At 44.1% G+C, this 21,391-nt stretch overlaps 1 long non-coding RNA gene across 1 annotated transcript; it reads left to right on the top strand.

The window, feature by feature from the left end:
• The first annotated feature begins 730 nt into the window (after positions 1-730).
• LOC127909573 (uncharacterized) lies at positions 731-17,766 on the top strand. Its single transcript, XR_008071972.1, has 3 exons — positions 731-765; positions 12,231-12,327; positions 17,298-17,766. It is a non-coding gene; the product is annotated as an uncharacterized LOC127909573 (long non-coding RNA).
• Positions 17,767-21,391: the final 3,625 nt, after the last annotated feature.

The raw sequence follows: 21,391 nt of genomic DNA, 5'->3' as shown, positions 1-21,391 counted from the left end.
CCTGAAGTGGGCCGTCTAGGGTTTGGGTGGTTGTGGGCGCTTGGTACTGTATTTAGCTTGGATGAGGATGTCTTTGAGACTCTTATTCCTCCTAAATGCTGAGATTATTCTATACGGCTGGAGGGGTGTATGCCTGTTGGGTGATGGAAAAATGGTGTTTGAACACCTGATGTAACGGTCTGATCCTATGTGAGAATGTAGTAACTAGGGGGATGAGGATTGTCTGCTGCTCGGAAGGGGAATGAGAGGAAGAAAGAAGATTGTGGTTCCAAGGGGGGTTAATTTCCAAATCTGTTGTTCTAGGAGGGGTAAGATTAGAGGGTTAGGGTTAGGGTTAGGGGTTAGGGTTAGGTTTAGTTTCTAGTTTTGAGTCGGTTGATCCACTTCCATCTCTGACACGTGGAAGCCGTAGGGGGGGGAGGGAGGGGTGTGCACTCCACATCATATACGCGCGGGCCGGAGGGGTCCGGGCGCGGCCGGCCAAAGTAGTAGGCCCCATGGTTGCCCACTTGTAGATTAACCCGTTGGTTGGGTTAAAAGACTGTCTGTCTGTAGGGTTAGGTATAGTTTTTTAGAATGGTTAAGCTTAGGGTTAGGTTTAGGGTAAGGTATAGTTTTTTAGAATGTTTAAGGTTAGGTTTAGGGTTAGGTAAGGGTTTTTAGAGTGGTTAAGGTTAGGGTTAGGTTTAGGGTTAGGTATAGTTTTTCAGAATGGTTAAGGTTAGGGTTAGGGTTAGGGTAAGGTATAGAAAAGGTTAAGTTTAGGTAGGTCTGTCAACTCAACTTAGGATCAGGCAAAACCCTTGAGTTGCGTGCCTTATGCAGGTGCGGTCCTCGGTTGGTTGCCATGTGTCCATGTCGAGTGGTATGGTCATGATGTCTAGGTCCGCTGTGTCAACGGAAGTGGAAAGCATAGTGCAACCTAGGAGTTTACTCTCTGTCGGATCCTTCTTTTTTAGCTCCACGTTGTCTATGTATTTACTTCCGTGTTCGTCAGTCTTTTGGTCCTGGATGTTTTCAATCATGTGTGTAATTAGGAGTTATTCCCTTCCAGGATCCTAATTCCAAATTAACCCATGTCTAGTCGAATCCAGCTGGTCTGTATGGGTATACTTGGCGTAGGATCAGGCAAAACCATAGAGTTGCGTACCTTGTGCAGGTCCGGACCTCTGTTGGTTGCCATGTGTCCCTGTCAAGTGGTTAGTCTTTAAACTACCAGTGGTATGGGTTAGGGTTAGCCCTAACCCTAACCCAGACAAAAACCCAGGAGGCGAGCCCTCTATACGGTTGTCATGCATCCACCCTTGGAGTTCCGTCCTGTGTTTCAGTGGGTGTATGGAGGGTTTAGGATCAGGCAAATCTTCTCTGGCTTACGTATGGTACGTCTGGCAGTAGTAGAAGTTGATTGCCATGTGTCCATACCCACCATCTCAGTCGTAGGTGATTCAGTGGTTTTGGGTGATAGTGACCAGTGGAGTTACTCCCTTCCAGGATCGTGACGTTTCCAGAGGTATATCCTCCCTAGACAGTGAATTTGATCGTAGTCCAGGTAAAAAAGTGGTTCGGTTGTCCAGGCTTAGTGTGGAGGGGTAAGGGATCCCCCAGTGAAAAATTATTCTGTGGGATCCAATTCTCCGGTCGACGCGAGTCCTCCAGCCCGACCCAAAAGCCCCCTTTTTCGAGGACTTAACTGCCCCAACCTGCTAGGATGAAACACGCGCTACTGAACATAATGCCAATCCAATCCGAAGGAGTCCGGTCTATCCTCCTGTCTTCTTGCTTGGTGTATGGAAGGGCCTAATTGCTTAGGGTCCAATCGCTGCGGGGGAGTCGCCAAGGTCGGGGTCCCCAGAGTAGTTGGAGAAAAAAGGTTCTCGTCCGTTGGGTGGGTATCTTCAAAAGAGTGTTTTTGGAAAGATGGTGGGTTGGTGAAGGTTTTTTGTTGTTTAAATTTGGTCTATTTGTGTTCTATTTTATTGTTTCTTTTCGTCAAGGGTCCATGGTCATGGTAACCCTTACTTCCAGAAACAAAAAAATAAAATAAAATAGATATTTATCTAAAAAAAAAAAAAGAATTATATTTTATTTTAATAATGTGTAAGTAAAAGTGACTAAAGGTAAGTATTTTTGAGAGTCCGTGGTCACGGTAACTCTATAGTACTATTGGAGGCCTATTTTTGTGGTCTAAATGACCCCCTATTTTTTATATGGGATGTGGGATTAGGGTTAGGGGTTAGGGGTTTGGGTTAGGGTTAGGGGTTAGGGTTAGGTTTTTAAATATAATTGTGTTTCGTTTCAACTAGTTAGTTTTACGGTGCACAGGCCAATTTCCTGTTTATCCCTCCCATTTCTGATGATCTAATATAATAGGTGTAGTACTTAAAAAGGCCCGTAGATGTCCTCCTAGGATCATAAATTAAACTGAGGTAAGCTCCAAGTTGCCTCTTTTTCTGGGTGGCCGAACAGAAGTCAATATGGTGAGAGATTCATTCAACCATAGTGTTGTTAAATGTGAACATAAACGCCATATTGTGCATTTAAATGGTTTTATTGTTTTGTTAAAGGAAAGGGAAAACCTAAAAGAGGAAGTGCCAAACTAAAACCAAACAAACCATAAATATATAGAGTAAAAATAAATTATGAATAAAACCATGTTCTTTTCCATCCATTTTCCTGTCTGTTAAAACCCATTTTTTAAAACCTCTCGTTCAGGCCATTTGGCGTTATTGTCTGTAGGTGCTGGATCCACTCCCGGTCTACCTTCTTTCGCTGCCCACAGGTCCAGCCTATATGTGACTGTAACCCTGATATGGTAAGGTGAGTGATGGGATGCTCCTGGAAGTGGGTTATGAGTTCTGTTTGTAGGTGTGCCCTTTTAATGTTATACAGGTGTTGTTTGAGTCTGGTTTCTATGGTGTGTTTGGTTTCTCCAATGTATTGTTTATTGCAAAGTGTGCATGTAATGATATAAATGGTGTTATGTGTGTTCAATGAATAGGATTCTTGTACTGGTGCTGATGTGTGGCTATGTATATTTGTAATGAACTTTATCTGTCGAAAATGGACGTTGTGAGGTTTGAGGTCTTGTGGTGGCGTAGAGAAGTTGTGTTTGAATGATTGATGTAGGGGTCTAATTCTATGTGAAAATGTGGTTACTAGGGGGATGATAATTGTCTGTTGATTGAGTATTGATGATAAAGGAGAAGAGACAGAGGAAGTGTTCCGGTTTAGTGATTGGTGCAGATCACTTTCCATAGGGGAGTCAGGGTTAGGGTGAGGGAGGGAGATAGAATGAGAACCCTGGTTAGGGTAATGGTACACATTAGGGTTAGACGTGGGGTTTGGGGAAAGATTGAGGTTAAGGTTAGGGTTAGGGTTAGGGGAGAGGTTAAGGTTAGGTGTGGGGTTAAGGGAAAGGTTAAGGTTAGGCGTGGGGTTAAGGGAAAGGTTAAGGTTAGGCGTGGGTTTAAGGGAGAGGTTAAGGTTAGGCGTGAGGTTTGGGAAGAGGTTAAGATTAGGCGTGGGGTTTGGGTTAGGGTTAGGGTTAGGGGAGAGGTTAAGGTTAGGTGTGGGGTTAAGGGAAAGGTTAAGGTTAGGCGTGAGGTTTGGGGAGGGGTTAAGGTTAGGAGAAGGATTGAGGTTAGGGTTTAAGAGAGGTGGATGATTTGCTGTGGTCTGTGAGTGTTGGATGAATGGGAGGGAGGGCGGCCAATGTGTTGTTTTTAATAGTTCTTAAAAATCGTTTTGAATATCCTCTTCTTCTAAGTGCGTTGAATAGTATATTTATTGCATAATCCAGGTCTTGCTTGCAAGATGATATCCTGTAGAACCGTATAATTTGTGATTTTATTATTCCCTTAAATGTATGTTTGGGGTGGTAACTGTGTTTATGAAGTAAAGCATGTGTGTCTGTTGGTTTGAAGTAAACTCTAGTGTGTAGTGTTTTCTGTGATTGATTGTTATTACTGAAAAAACTGTTGTGTCTAAGAAGTTGACTTCTTGCGGATTCATTGTTTATTTAACCTTAATGGATGGATGATGACCGTTGAGAATGTTTATAAAATTTGTGAATAACTGGATGTCGTGGGGCCAGGCTCCTATTATGTCATCTAAAAAGCGGTAATAGAAAGTGGGTTGATATGGACACTTGGCCAGTGCCTCTCTCTCCCATTCAGCCATGTATATGTTGGCGTAAGCAGGTGCAAATTTCTTGCCCATAGCTGTTCCCTCCACCTGCAGGTAATATTGGTCATTGAATAAAAAGTCATTACTAGTCAGGCTGATTTCTAATAGTTGTAATATTTCTTTGTCCGGTCTAGTGTTGTCTGGGTATCTCTTAAAGATGTTTCTAATTGCTTGTATTCCTGTTGCTGTATTTATGTTGGTGTATAGGCTATCAATATCTATCGTGAATATGTGTGTATGGGAGGGAACAACTATGGGTCCAATCCTCTCCATGAAGTGGTAGGTGTCCCTGAGGAAGCTGGGATGCCTAGTGGAGAGAGGGTTGATGTGATGATCTATATATTGTGAAATGTTGTAAGATTCACTATTGCAGTCTGAGACAATCGGTCTGCCAGGAGGAACTTCAAAGGGAATTGTCCATGCCTCCGGTTCCTTGTGTACTTTTAGCAGTAAATAGAATAGTCTAGGTCGTGGGGTGTCTGTACCGTAGAGAAAGTCCCGTTGTTTTGCTGTGATGTAGTGTTGGTCGTAGAGTCTTTTTATTTTTTATTATTGTCCTTAGCTGTGTCTGTGTCTGTGGTTGTATACTGTTTTCTATTTGTTTATAATGTTTGGTGTTTGATAACTGTCTGTTGGCTTCATACATGTATTGATGTTTATCCAATATTACTATTTTTTAACCTTTATCTGCTGGTTTAATGATGATGTGTGGGTTATATTTAAGTTGTTGTATTGCCTGTCTTTCTACGTGTGGGAGGTTATCCTCCCTGTCTGTGTGAGTCTGATGGTTGCGAAGTGTGTTTTTGTCTATTCTGATTAGTCTCCTGATTCTACCATCTATCTGGGAGGTTTTAGGTTCCCAGGTAGATGGTAAAGTAAATGGTAGGTGATTGTCATCTGTGTTGTAGTCAAAATAGTCCAACAGTTTAAGTCTTCTATGATATTTGTGGGTGTCCCTTTGAAGTTCCTCCCAATCAAATTTGTTTGGGCGAGGGATGAATGTCAACCCTCTCTCCAGGAGCTTTACCTGTGCTGCTGTGGGTATGGGATTTGGAAAGATTCATGATATTAGTTGTTGACCGGTCCGTTGCTCCCCTTGGTGGGGGATCTGCACTGGTTATTGGGGAAGGAGAGAGATTGCAAGAAAAGTTATTTCTATCCAGACTGTGGCTTGTGGTTAATGTAAATTTAACTGTCTACACCAGTGTTGAAAGATGAGGTCTGCTGTGGTGGATGTCCAGTGTATGAGATCTGTTGTTGTGTGAAATGTGTCTTGTGGGATCTCTAATAGGGTTGGGAAGTTAGTGGTGATGTAAGCGTTGATGAGCTTAAGGTTTCTCTTCTGCTGTGGAGTAAGAAGAGGTGAATGGCTGATGACAGGAATGTATATTAGTTAAATCTAGAATCTAGAAGTTAAATCTAGAATTGGCTTCCTATTTCGCAACAAAGCATCCTTCACTCATGCTGCCAAACATACCCTTGTAAAACTGATCATCCTACCAATCCTCGACTTTGGCGATGTCATTTACAAAATAGCCTCCAATACCCTACTCAACAAATTGGATGCAGTCTATCACAGTGCAATCCGTTTTGTCACCAAAGCCCCATATACTACCCACCATTGCGACCTGTACGCTCTCGTTGGCTGGCCCTCGCTTCATACTCGTCGCCAAACCCACTGGCTCCATGTCATTTACAAGACCCTGCTAGGTAAAGTCCCCCCTTATCTCAGCTCGCTGGTCACCATAGCATCTCCCACCTGTAGCACATGCTCCAGCAGGTATATCTCTCTAGTCACCCCCAAAACCAATTCTTTCTTTGGCCGCCTCTCCTTCCAGTTCTCTGCTGCCAATGACTGGAACGAACTACAAAAATCTCTGAAACTGGAAACACTTATCTCCCTCACTAGCTTTAAGCACCAACTGTCAGAGCATCTTACAGATTACTGCACCTGTACATAGCCCACCTATAATTTAGCCCAAACAACTACCTCTTTCCCAAGTATTTAATTAATTTATTTATTTTGCTCCTTTGCACCCCATTATTTTTATTTCTACTTTGCACATTCTTCCATTGCAAAACTACCATTCCAGTGTTTTACTTGCTATATTGTATTTACTTTGCCACCATGGCCTTTTTTGCCTTTACCTCCCTTCTCACCTAATTTGCTCACATTGTATATAGACTTGTTTATACTGTATTATTGACTGTATGTTTGTTTTACTCCATGTGTAACTCTGTGTCGTTGTATCTGTCGAACTGCTTTGCTTTATAATAATAATAATATATGTCATTTAGCAGACACTTTTATCCAAAGCGACTTACCTTGGCCAGGTCGCAATTGTAAATGAGAACTTGTTCTCAACTTGCCTACCTGGTTAAATAAAGGTGAAATAAATAAATAAATAAATATGGTTGCGTTTGGAAATGTTTTCTTTTCCTCCTTGTGCATACCTGACAACTGTTTTAGTGATGTTTGGAATGGGTCATGGTCTTTATTGTTCAAGCCCACCGAGATAACCCTTACCCGGATGGTGAGTGAGGGCCCAGAGTTGGGCATAGTGCAATTTCTGAGATTTTATTTTTAGGTTCCCAGGTGCCTATTTTCAATCACCAGTTGCACAGAGGTATATCCTAATCCGCATCCACAAAAATATTTTAAAGTGTCCATAAAGCATTCAGGACGGATGCCCATGGATAGAGGGCCGTAGTGGGCATTAATATCAGAATGACCGGTAAGTGCATTTAGGACCGTATTTTTATTTTTAGGTTCCCAGGTGCCTATTTTCAATCACCAGTTGCACGGCTGTGAAAAGTGGGGACTCTCATTTTTCCGCCCAAATTCTGTAATTTTCAAAAAATGATTAAAAATACTTCCCGACGGGCTAGATGTCCTAAATTTCGTCTCATACCCTCTTTCGTGATGGGCAACAAGTAGAGCATGTAAAAAACATTTAGCAGGCACCTATGTTTACTGTAACATGCACTTTTTTCCCAAATCTTAAAACACGATTTCCTATTAAAAGGTTTTATACAAAAATGGTTTTAATTAAATGGAAATGCTCGTCTATGTGTGTCCTTTCGTGCAAAAAAAAACCCATCCAGATTGGATGTGTACTTTTTGATTTATTCATGTTTTGGTGTACCGGAATGTGACCCAAAATGGCAGGGGCACACAGTAGCCCTTTGAGTTTCCGGGCTTCCATCGATAAATTGGCCTGCCCGGTTAAGACACACTCAGTGGCGGGTCGACCAGACTGGTTTTTGATAACAAGACTTCCATGTCCTAGAGAGACGGGGGTGGTGTCAAACTGCTCAGCCCGAATAGAAAATGAGTAATGGACACTTTTGAGGGATGTGAGCCCCTCGGAACCATGGTACTTTGGACATTTTCCGCTGGCGACCGATTTAGTGGGTTGACCAGCCCCTTCGGCGCCCGATTTGTCCTAACTTTTGATCCACGTTTCCCAGCTTGGTGGTGGGAGGATATTGAGCCTTGTCCTGGGCAGGTGCTCTATCCCAGCTATTACCTTACTTGTGGGTAAGTCAATAGTCCATAGGCCTAGAGAGAGAGTGGGCAAGCTGTGTGTGTCCTCTCATACCCATATGAAGGCCTGTCTGTCCCTTCATCCCATGAGAGTGAGTTTAGCCTTTTATGCCTCTCTGTGTCCTCTCATTCCCAGAAAAAGGCATGTCAACCGGTTAGGTCAAATAAGGCCTTGAGGCCTGTTTGTGATCTCTGAAGCCCAGATAGAGGCATATAACCTGGGTAGGGGTGTAAGGCCTTTAGGCCTGTCTGTCCCTTCATCCCATGAGAGAGAGTTTAGCCTTTTATGCCTCTCTGTGTCCTCTCATTCCCAGAAAAAGGCATGTCAACCGGTTCGGTCAAATAAGGCCTTGAGGCCAGGGCAGTGGCTTTTGTCCCAGGCCAGGGCAGTGGCTTTTGTCCCAGGCCAGGCCAGTGGCTTTCTGGCCTATGGGCCTATGGGCCTTTTTTGGGTTACCAGGCCCCTGTGGAAAAAAAAATGATTACCCAGGCATGGCATGAACACTTAACCCAGTGATTGTGAGTCAAACACCCTAACCATTTAGCCATACAGCCTTTCATGAGTAAAGAGACAGCGAGGTGAGCTTTATGGTCAAATTCTCCTTCCCCGTCCAATTAGTCCCATATTGGGCCACTGCTGGGGCCCACAACTGGGGCTGTGGGTTAGCAGGCCCTGTGGGGGGGAAAAAAATGATGATCCTTGCAGGGCTCAAACCCTTGCCGGACAATTCTCAGGCAAGTGCGCTACCCATAGGGCCAAATGTCCTTTCACAAGTAAAGTGACAACGAGGTGAGCTTCATGGTCAAATTCTCCTTCCCCGTCCAATTAGTCCCATATTGGCCCACAGCTGGGGCTCATTGAGCCAATTAGGGTTAGGGTTAGGTGTTTGGTGGAGCAAACAAAGAGACACTGAGGAAGGCAGGAGAGAGAAGCTATGAGTAGCAGACCAAGACACGACTGTGGACTTTGTTGTAAACAGAATATACTGCGGCTAGACCGACATTTCAAGTCTGTACATGCACTTAAGTTCGGTACTATGGAATGGACGAATGCTATGCAAGTTAGCCGGTTTTCGACTGAGAGACAGCAGCCCGAATCAGTGCTTGAACCGCGGCCGGAGGACCCTGTGATTTGGCAGTGTTTACAAAGTGAGTTGTCCGTGGAGCAGCAGCTGGTGGACGAGTGGGATCAGACGGCAGGTTCTTCGGCGGCGGTGCAGCCAACCAGTCAAGTGGATAGTGAACTGTGCTCGGAACCGAGGGAGCAAGGCTGCGTCGTGGCGACTTCCACGGAGAGCGAGAGCGATGAAGACGGCGGCGTGCCGTCCCGAATTCAGGTTTGGAGTAATGCAATTTTGACTGAGTATGAAAACTATATTGTGGGTATACACCCTTCAGTTAAACAAATTGACAATAGTCGCACCAGTATGTCCCGAGTACGGGAATTCCTCCGCATTATGTCGGGTTAGGGTTTAGGGTTAGAGGTTAGGGTTAGGGGTTAGGGTTAGGTTGTCTAGTTTTGAGTCGGTTGATCCACTTCCATCTCTGACACGTGGAAGCCGAAGGGGGGGAAGGGAGGGGTGTGCACTCCACATCATATACGCGCGGGCCGGAGGGGTCCGGGCGCGGCCGGCAAAAGTAGTAGGCCCCATGGTTGCCCACTTGTAGATTAACCCGTTGGTTGGGTTAAAAGACTGTCTGTCAGTAGGTTTTAGGGTTAGATATAGTTTTTAGAGTGGTTAAGGTTAGGTTTAAGGTTAGGGTAAGGAATAGTTTTTTTTTAGAGAGGTTAAGGTTAGGTTTAGGTAAGGGTTTTTAGAGTGGTTATGGTTAGTTAGGTATAGTTTTTAGAGTGGTTAAGGTTAGGGTTAGGTTTAGGGTTAGGTATAGTTTTTCAGAATGGTTAAGGTTAGGTTTGGGTTTTGGGATGGTTAAGGTTAGGGTTAGGGTTAGGGTAAGGTATAGAAAAGGTTAAGTTTAGGTAGGTCTGTCAACTCAACTTAGGATCAGGCAAAACCCTTGAGTTGCGTACCTTATGCAGGTCCGGTCCTCGGTTGGTTGCCATGTGTCCATGTCGAGTGGTATGGTCATGATGTCTAGGTCCGCTATGTCAACGGAAGTGGAAAGGGTTAGGGGTTAGGGTTAGGGGTTAGGGTTGGGGTTAGGGGTTAGGGTTAGGGGTTAGGGTTAGGTTTAGGGGTTAGGGTTAGGTTTTGAATATAAATGTGTTTCGTTTCAAGTAGTTCGTTTTACGGTGCACAGGCCTATCTCCTGTTTATCCCTCCCTTTTGTGATAATCTAATATAATAGGTGTAGTACTTAAAAAGGCCCGTAGATGTCCTCCTAAGACCATAAATAAAACTGAGGTAAGCTCCAAGTTGCCTCTTTCTGGGTGGCAGTACAGAAGTCAATATGGTGAGAGATTCATTCAACCATAGTGTTGTTAAATGTGAACATAAATGCCATATTGTGCATTTAAATGGTTTTATTGTTTTGTTAAAGGACAGAAAAACCTAAAAGAGGCAGTGCCAAACTAAAACCAAACAAGACATAAATCTATAGAGAATAAAAATAAATTATGAATAAAACCATGTTCTTCTCCATCCATTTTTCTGTCTGTTAAAACCCATTTTCTAAAACCTCTCGTTCAGGCCATTTGGCGTTATTGTCTGTAGGTGCTGGATCCACTCCCGTTCTACCCTCTTTCGCTGCCCACAGGTCCAGCCTATATGTGCCTGTAACCCTGATATGGTAAGGTGAGTGATGGGATGCTCCTGGAAGTGGGTTATGAGTTCTGTTTGTAGGTGTGCCCTTTTAATGTTATACAGGTGTTGTTTGAGTCTGGTTTCTATGGTGTGTTTGGTTTCTCCAATGTATTGTTTATTGCAAAGTGTACATGTAATGATATAAATGGTGTTATGTGTGTTCAATGAATAAGATTCTTGTACTGGTGCTGATGTGTGGCTATGTATATTTGTAATGAACTTTATCTGTTGAAAATGGACGTTGTGAGGTTTGAGGTCTTGTGGTGGCTTGCTACTGAATCTTGCTTTGGTGAGCATGTCCTTTAAGTTTTTGTTCTTTCTAAATGCTGAAATAATTCTGTATGGTTTGAGTGGTATGTAAGTGTGCTGAATTGTAGAGAAGTTGTGTTTGAATGATTGATGTAGGGGTCTAATTCTATGTGAAAATGTGGTTACTAGGGGGATGATAATTGTCTGTTGATTGAGTATTGATGACAAAGGAGAAGAGACAGAGGAAGTGTTCCGGTTTAGTGATTGGTGCAGATCACTTTCCATAGTCAGGGTTAGGGTGAGGGAGGGAGATAGGATGAGAACCCTGGTTAGGGTAATGGTACACATTAGGGTTAGGCGTGGGGTTAAGGGGAAGGTTAAGGTTACACTTGGGGTTAAGGGAAAGGTTAAGGTTAGGCGTGAGGTTTGGGGAGAGGTTAGGATTAGGCGTGGGGTTTGGGGAGGGGTTAAGGTTAGGTGTGGGGTTAGGGTTAGGGGTTAGGGTTAGGGTTAGGTTTCTAGTTTTGAGTCGGTTAGGGTTAGGGTTAGGGTTAGGGGTTGGGGTTAGGGTTAGGGAGTTAGGGTTAGGGGCTAGGGCTAGGGTTAGGGTTAGGGTTAGGGTTAGGGGTTAGGGTTAGGTTTCTAGTTTTGAGTCGGTTGATCCACTTCCATCTCTGACACGTGGAAACCGGAGGGTTAGGGTTAGGGTTAGGGTTAGGGTTAGGGTTAGGGTTAGGGTTAGGGTTAGGTTTCTAGTTTTGAGTCGGTTGATCCAGGGTTCCATCTCTGACACGTGGAAACCGGAGGGTTAGGGGTTAGGGTTAGGGTTAGGGTTAGGGTTAGGGTTAGGGTTAGGGTTAGGGTTAGGGTTAGGGGTTAGGGGTTACTCTCTTTCGGGGTTAGGGTTAGGGTTAGGGTTAGGGTTAGGGTTAGGGGTTAGGGGGGTTAGGGTTAGGGTTAGGGTTAGGGTTAGGGTTAGGGTTAGGGTTTAGGGTTAGAAGGGGGTTAGGGTTAGGGTTAGGGTTAGGGTTAGGGTTAGGGTTAGGGTTAGGGTTAGGGTTAGGGGTAGGGGTTAGGGTTAGGGTTAGGGTTAGGGTTAGGGTTAGGGTTAGGGGGTTAGGGTTAGGGTTAGGGTTAGGTTAGGGTTAGGGTTAGGGGTTAGGGTTAGGGTTAGGGTTAGGGTTAGGGTTAGGTTTCTAGTTTTGAGTCGGTTGATCCACTTCCATCTCTGACACGTGGAAACCGGAGGGGGGAAGGGAGGGGTTGCACTCCACATCATATACGCGCGGGTCGGAGGGTACGGGCGCGGCCGGCCAAAGTCGTAGGCCCCATGGTAGCCCACTTGTAGATTAACCCGTTGGTTGGGTTAAAGGACTGTCTGTCTGTGGGGTTAGGGTTAGGTATAGTTTTAGAATGGTTAAGGTTAGGGTTTAGGGTTAGGGTAAGATATGGTTAAGAAGGGTTAAGGTAAGGGTTAAGTTTAGGTATGGGTTTTGGGATGGTTAAGGTTAGGGTTAGGGTTAGGGTAAGGTATAGAAAAGGTTAAGTTTAGGTATGGGTTTTGGGATGGTTAAGGTTAGGGTTAGGGTTAGGGTTAGGGTAAGGTATAGAAAAGGTTAAGTTTAGGTAGGTCTGTCAACTCAACTTAGGATCAGGCAAAGCCCTTGAGTTGCGTCCCTTATGCAGGTCCGGTCCTCGGTTGGTTGCCATGTGTCCATGTCGAGTGGTATGATCATGATGTCCAGGTCCGCTATGTCAACGGAGGTGGAAAGCATAGTGCAACCTAGGAGTTTTACTCCCTTACGGATCCTTCTTCTTTAGCTCCATGTTGTCTATGTATCCACTTCAGTGTTCGTCAGTCTTTGGTCCTGGATGTTTTCAATCATGTGTATGATTGGGAATTATTCCCTTCCAGGATCCTAATTCCAAATCAACCCATGTCTAGTCGAATCCAGCTGGTCTGTATGGGTATACTCGGCGTAGGATCAGGCAAAACCATCGAGTTGCGTACCTTGTGCAGGTCCGGACCTCAGTCGGTTGCCATGTGTCCCTGTCAAGTGGTCAGTCTATAACAGCCAGTGGTTTGAGCAGACAAAAACCCAGAAGGCGAGCCCTCTATAGGGTTGTCATGCATCCGCCCCTGGAGTCGCATCCTGTGTTCCGGTCGGTGTATGGAGGGTTTAGAAACCGGCAAACCTTCTCTGGCTTACGTATGAAACGTCCGGCAGTAGTAGAAGTTAATTGGGTGTTTCCATCCACACCATCTCAGTCGTAGGTAATTCAGAGGTTTTGGGTAATAGTGACCAGTGGAATTACTCCCTTCCAGGATCGTAACATTTCCAGAGGTATATCATCCCTAGACAGTGAATTGGTTCGTAGTCCAGGTAAAAAAATGGTTCGGTTGTCCAGGCTAAGTGCGGCGGGGTAAGGGGTCCCCCAGTGGGAAATTCCTCTGCGGGGTCCGATACCTCGCCAGACATTATCTGGGCACCCCAGGGGTTATTCGGCAGACGCGATCCTCCAGCCGCAGCGCATAACCCAAAAGCCCCTCTTTTGGGTATCCCAACCCGCTAGGATGAAACACGCGCTACTGAACAAACTGCCAATCCAGATCTAATCTGGGGTAGATAGTGGTCCAGCGCGTTACGTGAGTCTCCCGTGTGTAAGGGGGCTGGGAGGGTTGAGCCGATAGGTCTGCCAACAGGCCCCAGGGGTCCCGGAGGAGTCCGGTCTACCATTTCCTCCCTTCTTCTTGCTTGGTGTATGGTTGGGCCTGATTGCTTAGGGTCTGCTCGCTGCGGGGAGTCGACAAAACCGTGCCCCCAGAGTAGTTGGAGAAAACAGGTTCTCGTCCGTTGGGGGTGCTGGTGGGTATCTTGGGTGAGGTAGATTTGGAAGGATGGTGAGAAGGTGAGGGTTCTTGGTAATTAACATTTAGCTATTTAGATTCTATTTTGTAGTTTCTTTGCATCAAAGGGTCCATGGTCATGGTAACCCTGAGTTCAAGAAACCTGGAAAAAAAATTGATATAACCACATATTATATTCCTTTTTTTTTTTTTATTTTTTTTTTTTTTTTTTTTTTAAATATGTATTTATTTATTGTTATTTTTTTTAAATTTATTTATTTTATTTTTTTATATATTTTTAATTTAATTTCTTATTTTTTATTTATTTATTTATTTATTTAAAAAATATATATATTATTGTTTATTTATTTTTGTTTATAATGGTTTCCTATTGGTCAAGGGTCCATGGTCAAGGAAACTCCAAGAGGAGAACATTAAATGTTTTGTTAAATATAAATTGGTTGTCTAGTGATTATTGGTACAGGATCAAAGGGATCATATAGGATAAATCTAAGGTAAATGTTTAAGAGTCCGTGGTCACGGTATCTCTGAAATGCTAGTAGAGATCTATGTTTACGGTCCTAATGGCCACTAATCTATTTTTAAGGTAGCCTACTGGTAAAGGGCCCTATCCTGCGATGGCTGAGTGCCAGTGTCTCTCAGTCAGTAGGGTTGGGACCAAGGATGGGGTGGGGGCACACATGCATACATACATAAACATGAAAGGGAATGTGCCTATACATATATTTTTAACATATACAAAAGCATACACATACAACACCACAAGTGGTGTGAGGGATAACATACAAAGTCACACTCCACTACATCCTAGTGTGTGCATATATATATATGAGAGCTGTGTAAAAGTCCAATTAAGGAAAGCAAAGTGTAAAATAAAAGGGTAGCCAAAGGAGTTACCCCGAAGTCCGTGTGGAATCTGCCTTCCTTACAGTCTCACACGGGTCTAGGGGCAACCCAGCCACGACGCGTTTCTGCCTACTCGGCTTCATCAGGTAGCAGGGAGGAGAATATACAAATAAAATTGAAATAAAAGGTGCAAAAAGTAGTAAAAATGTATGTATGTATATCTACATGTACCGTAGGGTGTACTGTGTAATTTACTTGCCTTGAATGTGGTCCTGGTTGGATGTGTGGAGCGAAATGCTAACTGTCCGGTGGTCTCCTCCTGAGGCTGCAAAGAGAGCTAACTCTCCCGTGTGCGCGTGTGGGAATGCGGTCTAGGTTATTTCGATTGGTCTGTACTGTTACTAGGTAGGACAGCCGCTAACAGGCTGTGGTGTGGAGGAATCAGACATAGGTGAGAGTGGAATGGGGATGCAGTAAAGTGGATGGGCAGTTAGAGTGGAGGTCAAGCACATCTAATAATAATACAATGGAGACCCAATGTGATAAATGTTCAACCTTGTAGTGACACAAGCTTTTCAAATGTTATTTGGTATAAATGAAGAGTGGAGTGTGACAAAACAGAAGACACAATAAATTGTAAGGGACAGACAGGGTTAACAACATGAGGTCAGGTACAGATACATGTATACACACACACATACACAGAGGGGTTGGAACTGGGGCTGCAGTTCGGGTTAGGGAGCCAGGGCTAAGGTCAGAGACGGTGTTGTGAGAGAGGTTTTGTTTTTGGGAAGGCCTCTGTCGTTGAGCCCTGTGGGGAATTGTATAGGAGAAGTAGACTCTTTGCTTTTGGGGTGCTGTTTGGGTTGTAGGTGTCCGAGAGGTACCAGGTGAATTTTAAGTAGGACTAGCAGTCCTGGGGGTCAAGAGGAGCCATACGTGGAGTTCCTGTGATGTGTAGAAGTATGATAGATCCTCCTGTGAAAAGTGTGTATTTGACCTACGTGTCACCATTAACTTGTGTGTTAGCGTTGGGAGCGGTCTGCTCTGGTAGGGGGTTTGGGGTTGGAAATACCCGAAGGTGAGGTTCTGTGGGTCCAGGAAAGGTAGAGGGTAGAGTGGACACCTGTGGGTTCCTATAGAATTTGTAGTTGGGGTTCTGGGTGACCCATAGGTCTGGTTATAGGTCTTTGAATGTGGTGGAGTTATTTTTACTCCGATTTTTTGTTGAGTCACGTTGTTTATATGCAGTAAGGTGCGATGTGCAGGGAAAAGTAGTGGCCGTGGTTTTTAGGTCTTTTTGTGGTGTTAGAGGGTATGAACCTTGTATCTTTATTGAGGGTAGTAGTAGATAGGGTTACTAGGGGGTGTTCCTTTTACCAGGATCGAAAATGGTGCTGTTTTTATCTTTTCTAGTTGGCGCTTGTTAGCGGAGTTTTAGCTTTGATCGCGTTCGTGTCCACTTGGGTTCCCGAATATGCGGTAGATTTGGCTGTTTTGCGGTGTTCAAGTCCACTTGGATTATGGGATGTAGGGATCCGAAAAAGCTTTTTTATGCTGTTTCAAGTTTTTTTATGGGTGGGGGTCTTACCTAGGTTTTGGTTTGTTTGTGTATGGTGCAGAGGTGTGAGTGGGTTGGACCTATCTTATAATTTAGTTTCTTTTTGCTCCTAAGTTGGAAATACGTTCGTCAGGATGGGTAAAAAGTCTCTTACACCTGTGTCAGTGTAGTAAGTCCAGTTCTTTGTAGAAAAAGGTCTTTGTCTTTAGCTAAAAAAGGGGGGTGTCTTGGGAAAAAAAACCTTTGGTCTTGAGTAAAAAAAGTTGGTATCTTTGGGAGAATCCTCTTTGGTTGAAAAAGGGTAGTGTCTTGAAAAAACCTTTGTCTTGAGTAAAAGAGGGGGGGGGGGATCTTTGAGAAGAAATCCTCTTTGGTAGAAAAAGGTAAAATCTTTGAGTAGGGGTCTTCTTTCGTTGAAAAAAAAAAAAAAAAAAAAAAAAAAATAAAAATAAATAAAAAAAATAAAAAAAAATAAAAAAGGGGGGGTGGGGGGATTCCTTTTGTTGAAAAAAAGGGGGGTGGTAGTGTTCATCAAAAAAAGGCTTTTGGGTTGAAAAAAAAGGGTGGTGTGCATCCAGGGGTCAGGAGTAGAGTATGGTTATTTTGGTTGGTATATAATCTAATGATTATTTTTAACCTATTCACCATCAAACCAGTCCAGAGGGTACAAGGGTGGAGGAAAAAAAACCCTTGTAAAAGGCCGGATTTGGGAGGATCCCAGTCAGTGTAAGGGATAAAATATCCTTGGCTTGCTGCGTCCATACCCTACATCCGGCAACGCAGCGGTGACTCGCCATGTGTTTGGTTTCTAGTTTTGAGTCGGTTGATCCACTTCCATCTCTGACACGTGGAAACCGGAGGGGGGAAGGGAGGGGTTGCACTCCACATCATATAGGGTTAGGGTAAGATATGGTTAAGAAGGGTTAAGGTAGGGTTAAGTTTAGGCTAGTTTTGAGTCGGTTGATCCACTTCCATCTCTGTGGAAACCTGTCGGAGGGTACGGGCGCGGCCGGCCAAAGTCGTAGGCCCCATGGTAGCCCACTTGTAGATTAACCCGTTGGTTGGGTTAAAGGACTGTCTGTCTGTGGGGTTAGGGTTAGGTATAGTTTTAGAATGGTTAAGGTTAGGGTTTAGGGTTAGGGTAAGATATGGTTAAGAAGGGTTAAGGTAAGGGTTAAGTTTAGGTATGGGTTTTGGGATGGTTAAGGTTAGGGTTAGGGTTAGGGTAAGGTATAGAAAAGGTTAAGTTTAGGTATGGGTTTTGGGATGGTTAAGGTTAGGGTTAGGGTTAGGGTTAGGGTAAGGTATAGAAAAGGTTAAGTTTAGGTAGGTCTGTCAACTCAACTTAGGATCAGGCAAAGCCCTTGAGTTGCGTCCCTTATGCAGGTCCGGTCCTCGGTTGGTTGCCATGTGTCCATGTCGAGTGGTATGATCATGATGTCCAGGTCCGCTATGTCAACGGAGGTGGAAAGCATAGTGCAACCTAGGAGTTTTACTCCCTTACGGATCCTTCTTCTTTAGCTCCATGTTGTCTATGTATCCACTTCAGTGTTCGTCAGTCTTTGGTCCTGGATGTTTTCAATCATGTGTATGATTGGGAATTATTCCCTTCCAGGATCCTAATTCCAAATCAACCCATGTCTAGTCGAATCCAGCTGGTCTGTATGGGTATACTCGGCGTAGGATCAGGCAAAACCATCGAGTTGCGTACCTTGTGCAGGTCCGGACCTCAGTCGGTTGCCATGTGTCCCTGTCAAGTGGTCAGTCTATAACAGCCAGTGGTTTGAGCAGACAAAAACCCAGAAGGCGAGCCCTCTATAGGGTTGTCATGCATCCGCCCCTGGAGTCGCATCCTGTGTTCCGGTCGGTGTATGGAGGGTTTAGAAACCGGCAAACCTTCTCTGGCTTACGTATGAAACGTCCGGCAGTAGTAGAAGTTAATTGGGTGTTTCCATCCACACCATCTCAGTCGTAGGTAATTCAGAGGTTTTGGGTAATAGTGACCAGTGGAATTACTCCCTTCCAGGATCGTAACATTTCCAGAGGTATATCATCCCTAGACAGTGAATTGGTTCGTAGTCCAGGTAAAAAAATGGTTCGGTTGTCCAGGCTAAGTGCGGCGGGGTAAGGGGTCCCCCAGTGGGAAATTCCTCTGCGGGGTCCGATACCTCGCCAGACATTATCTGGGCACCCCAGGGGTTATTCGGCAGACGCGATCCTCCAGCCGCAGCGCATAACCCAAAAGCCCCTCTTTTGGGTATCCCAACCCGCTAGGATGAAACACGCGCTACTGAACAAACTGCCAATCCAGATCTAATCTGGGGTAGATAGTGGTCCAGCGCGTTACGTGAGTCTCCCGTGTGTAAGGGGGCTGGGAGGGTTGAGCCGATAGGTCTGCCAACAGGCCCCAGAGGGGTCCCGGAGGAGTCCGGTCTACCATTTCCTCCCTTCTTCTTGCTTGGTGTATGGTTGGGCCTGATTGCTTAGGGTCTGCTCGCTGCGGGGAGTCGACAAAACCGTGCCCCCAGAGTAGTTGGAGAAAACAGGTTCTCGTCCGTTGGGGGTGCTGGTGGGTATCTTGGGTGAGGTAGATTTGGAAGGATGGTGAGAAGGTGAGGGTTCTTGGTAATTAACATTTAGCTATTTAGATTCTATTTTGTAGTTTCTTTGCATCAAAGGGTCCATGGTCATGGTAACCCTGAGTTCAAGAAACCTGGAAAAAAAAAATTGATATAACCACATATTATATTCCTTTTTTTTTTTTTTTTTTTTTTTTTTAAATATGTATTTATTTATTGTTATTTTTTTTAAATTTATTTATTTTATTTTTTTTTATATATTTTTAATTTAATTTCTTATTTTTTTTATTTATTTATTTATTTATTTAAAAATATATATATTATTGTTTATTTATTTTTGTTTATAATGGTTTCCTATTGGTCAAGGGTCCATGGTCAAGGAAACTCCAAGAGGAGAACATTAAATGTTTTGTTAAATATAAATTGGTTGTCTAGTGATTATTGGTACAGGATCAAAGGGATCATATAGGATAAATCTAAGGTAAATGTTTAAGAGTCCGTGGTCACGGTATCTCTGAAATGCTAGTAGAGATCTATGTTTACGGTCCTAATGGCCACTAATCTATTTTTAAGGTAGCCTACTGGTAAAAGGGCCCTATCCTGCGATGGCTGAGTGCCAGTGTCTCTCAGTCAGTAGGGTTGGGACCAGGATGGGGTGGGGGCACACATGCATACATACATAAACATGAAAGGGAATGTGCCTATACATATATTTTTAACATATACAAAAGCATACACATACAACACCACAAGTGGTGTGAGGATAACATACAAAGTCACACTCCACTACATCCTAGTGTGTGCATATATATATATGAGAGCTGTGTAAAAGTCCAATTAAGGAAAGCAAAGTGTAAAATAAAAGGGTAGCCAAAGGAGTTACCCCGAAGTCCGTGTGGAATCTGCCTTCCTTACAGTCTCACACGGGTCTAGGGGCAACCCAGCCACGACGCGTTTCTGCCTACTCGGCTTCATCAGGTAGCAGGGAGGAGAATATACAAATAAAATTGAAATAAAAGGTGCAAAAAGTAGTAAAAATGTATGTATGTATATCTACATGTACCGTAGGGTGTACTGTGTAATTTACTTGCCTTGAATGTGGTCCTGGTTGGATGTGTGGAGCGAAATGCTAACTGTCCGGTGGTCTCCTCCTGAGGCTGCAAAGAGAGCTAACTCTCCCGTGTGCGCGTGTGGGAATGCGGTCTAGGTTATTTCGATTGGTCTGTACTGTTACTAGGTAGGACAGCCGCTAACAGGCTGTGGTGTGGAGGAATCAGACATAGGTGAGAGTGGAATGGGGATGCAGTAAAGTGGATGGGCAGTTAGAGTGGAGGTCAAGCACATCTAATAATAATACAATGGAGACCCAATGTGATAAATGTTCAACCTTGTAGTGACACAAGCTTTTCAAATGTTATTTGGTATAAATGAAGAGTGGAGTGTGACAAAACAGAAGACACAATACATTGTAAGGGACAGACAGGGTTAACAACATGAGGTCAGGTACAGATACATGTATACACACACACATACACAGAGGGGTTGGAACTGGGGCTGCAGTTCGGGTTAGGGAGCCAGGGCTAAGGTCAGAGACGGTGTTGTGAGAGAGGTTTTGTTTTGGGAAGGCCTCTGTCGTTGAGCCCTGTGGGGAATTGTATAGGAGAAGTAGACTCTTTGCTTTTGGGGTGCTGTTTGGGTTGTAGGTGTCCGAGAGGTACCAGGTGAATTTTAAGTAGGACTAGCAGTCCTGGGGGTCAGAGGAGCCATACGTGGAGTTCCTGTGATGTGTAGAAGTATGATAGATCCTCCTGTGAAAAGTGTGTATTTGACCTACGTGTCACCATTAACTTGTGTGTTAGCGTTGGGAGCGGTCTGCTCTGGTAGGGGTTTGGGGTTGGAAATACCCGAAGGTGAGGTTCTGTGGGTCCAGGAAAGGTAGAGGGTAGAGTGGACACCTGTGGGTTCCTATAGAATTTGTAGTTGGGGTTCTGGGTGACCCATAGGTCTGGTTATAGGTCTTTGAATGTGGTGGAGTTATTTTTACTCCGATTTTTGTTGAGTCACGTTGTTTATATGCAGTAAGGTGCGATGTGCAGGGAAAAGTAGTGGCCGTGGTTTTAGGTCTTTTGTGGTGTTAGAGGGTATGAACCTTGTATCTTTATTGAGGGTAGTAGTAGATAGGGTTACTAGGGGTGTTCCTTTTACCAGGATCGAAAATGGTGCTGTTTTTATCTTTTCTAGTTGGCGCTTGTTAGCGGAGTTTTAGCTTTGATCGCGTTCGTGTCCACTTGGGTTCCCGAATATGCGGTAGATTTGGCTGTTTTGCGGTGTTCAAGTCCACTTGGATTATGGGATGTAGGGATCCGAAAAAGCTTTTTATGCTGTTTCAAGTTTTTTTATGGGTGGGGGTCTTACCTAGGTTTTGGTTTGTTTGTGTATGGTGCAGAGGTGTGAGTGGGTTGGACCTATCTTATAATTTAGTTTCTTTTTGCTCCTAAGTTGGAAATACGTTCGTCAGGATGGGTAAAAAGTCTCTTACACCTGTGTCAGTGTAGTAAGTCCAGTTCTTTGTAGAAAAAGGTCTTTGTCTTTAGCTAAAAAAGGGAAGTGTCTTGGGAAAAAAAAAACCTTTGGTCTTGAGTAAAAAAGTTGGTATCTTTGGGAGAATCCTCTTTGGTTGAAAAAGGGTAGTGTCTTGAAAAAACCTTTGTCTTGAGTAAAAGAGGGGGGATCTTTGAGAAGAAATCCTCTTTGGTAGAAAAAGGTAAAATCTTTGAGTAGGGGTCTTCT

This window comes from Oncorhynchus keta, chromosome 19 (genome assembly GCF_023373465.1).
Source record: "Oncorhynchus keta strain PuntledgeMale-10-30-2019 chromosome 19, Oket_V2, whole genome shotgun sequence".
Taxonomy (NCBI): Eukaryota; Metazoa; Chordata; class Actinopteri; order Salmoniformes; family Salmonidae; genus Oncorhynchus; species Oncorhynchus keta.
The sequence above is the reverse complement of the archived record's forward strand: the minus strand, read 5'-3'. Positions and strand labels throughout refer to the sequence as shown.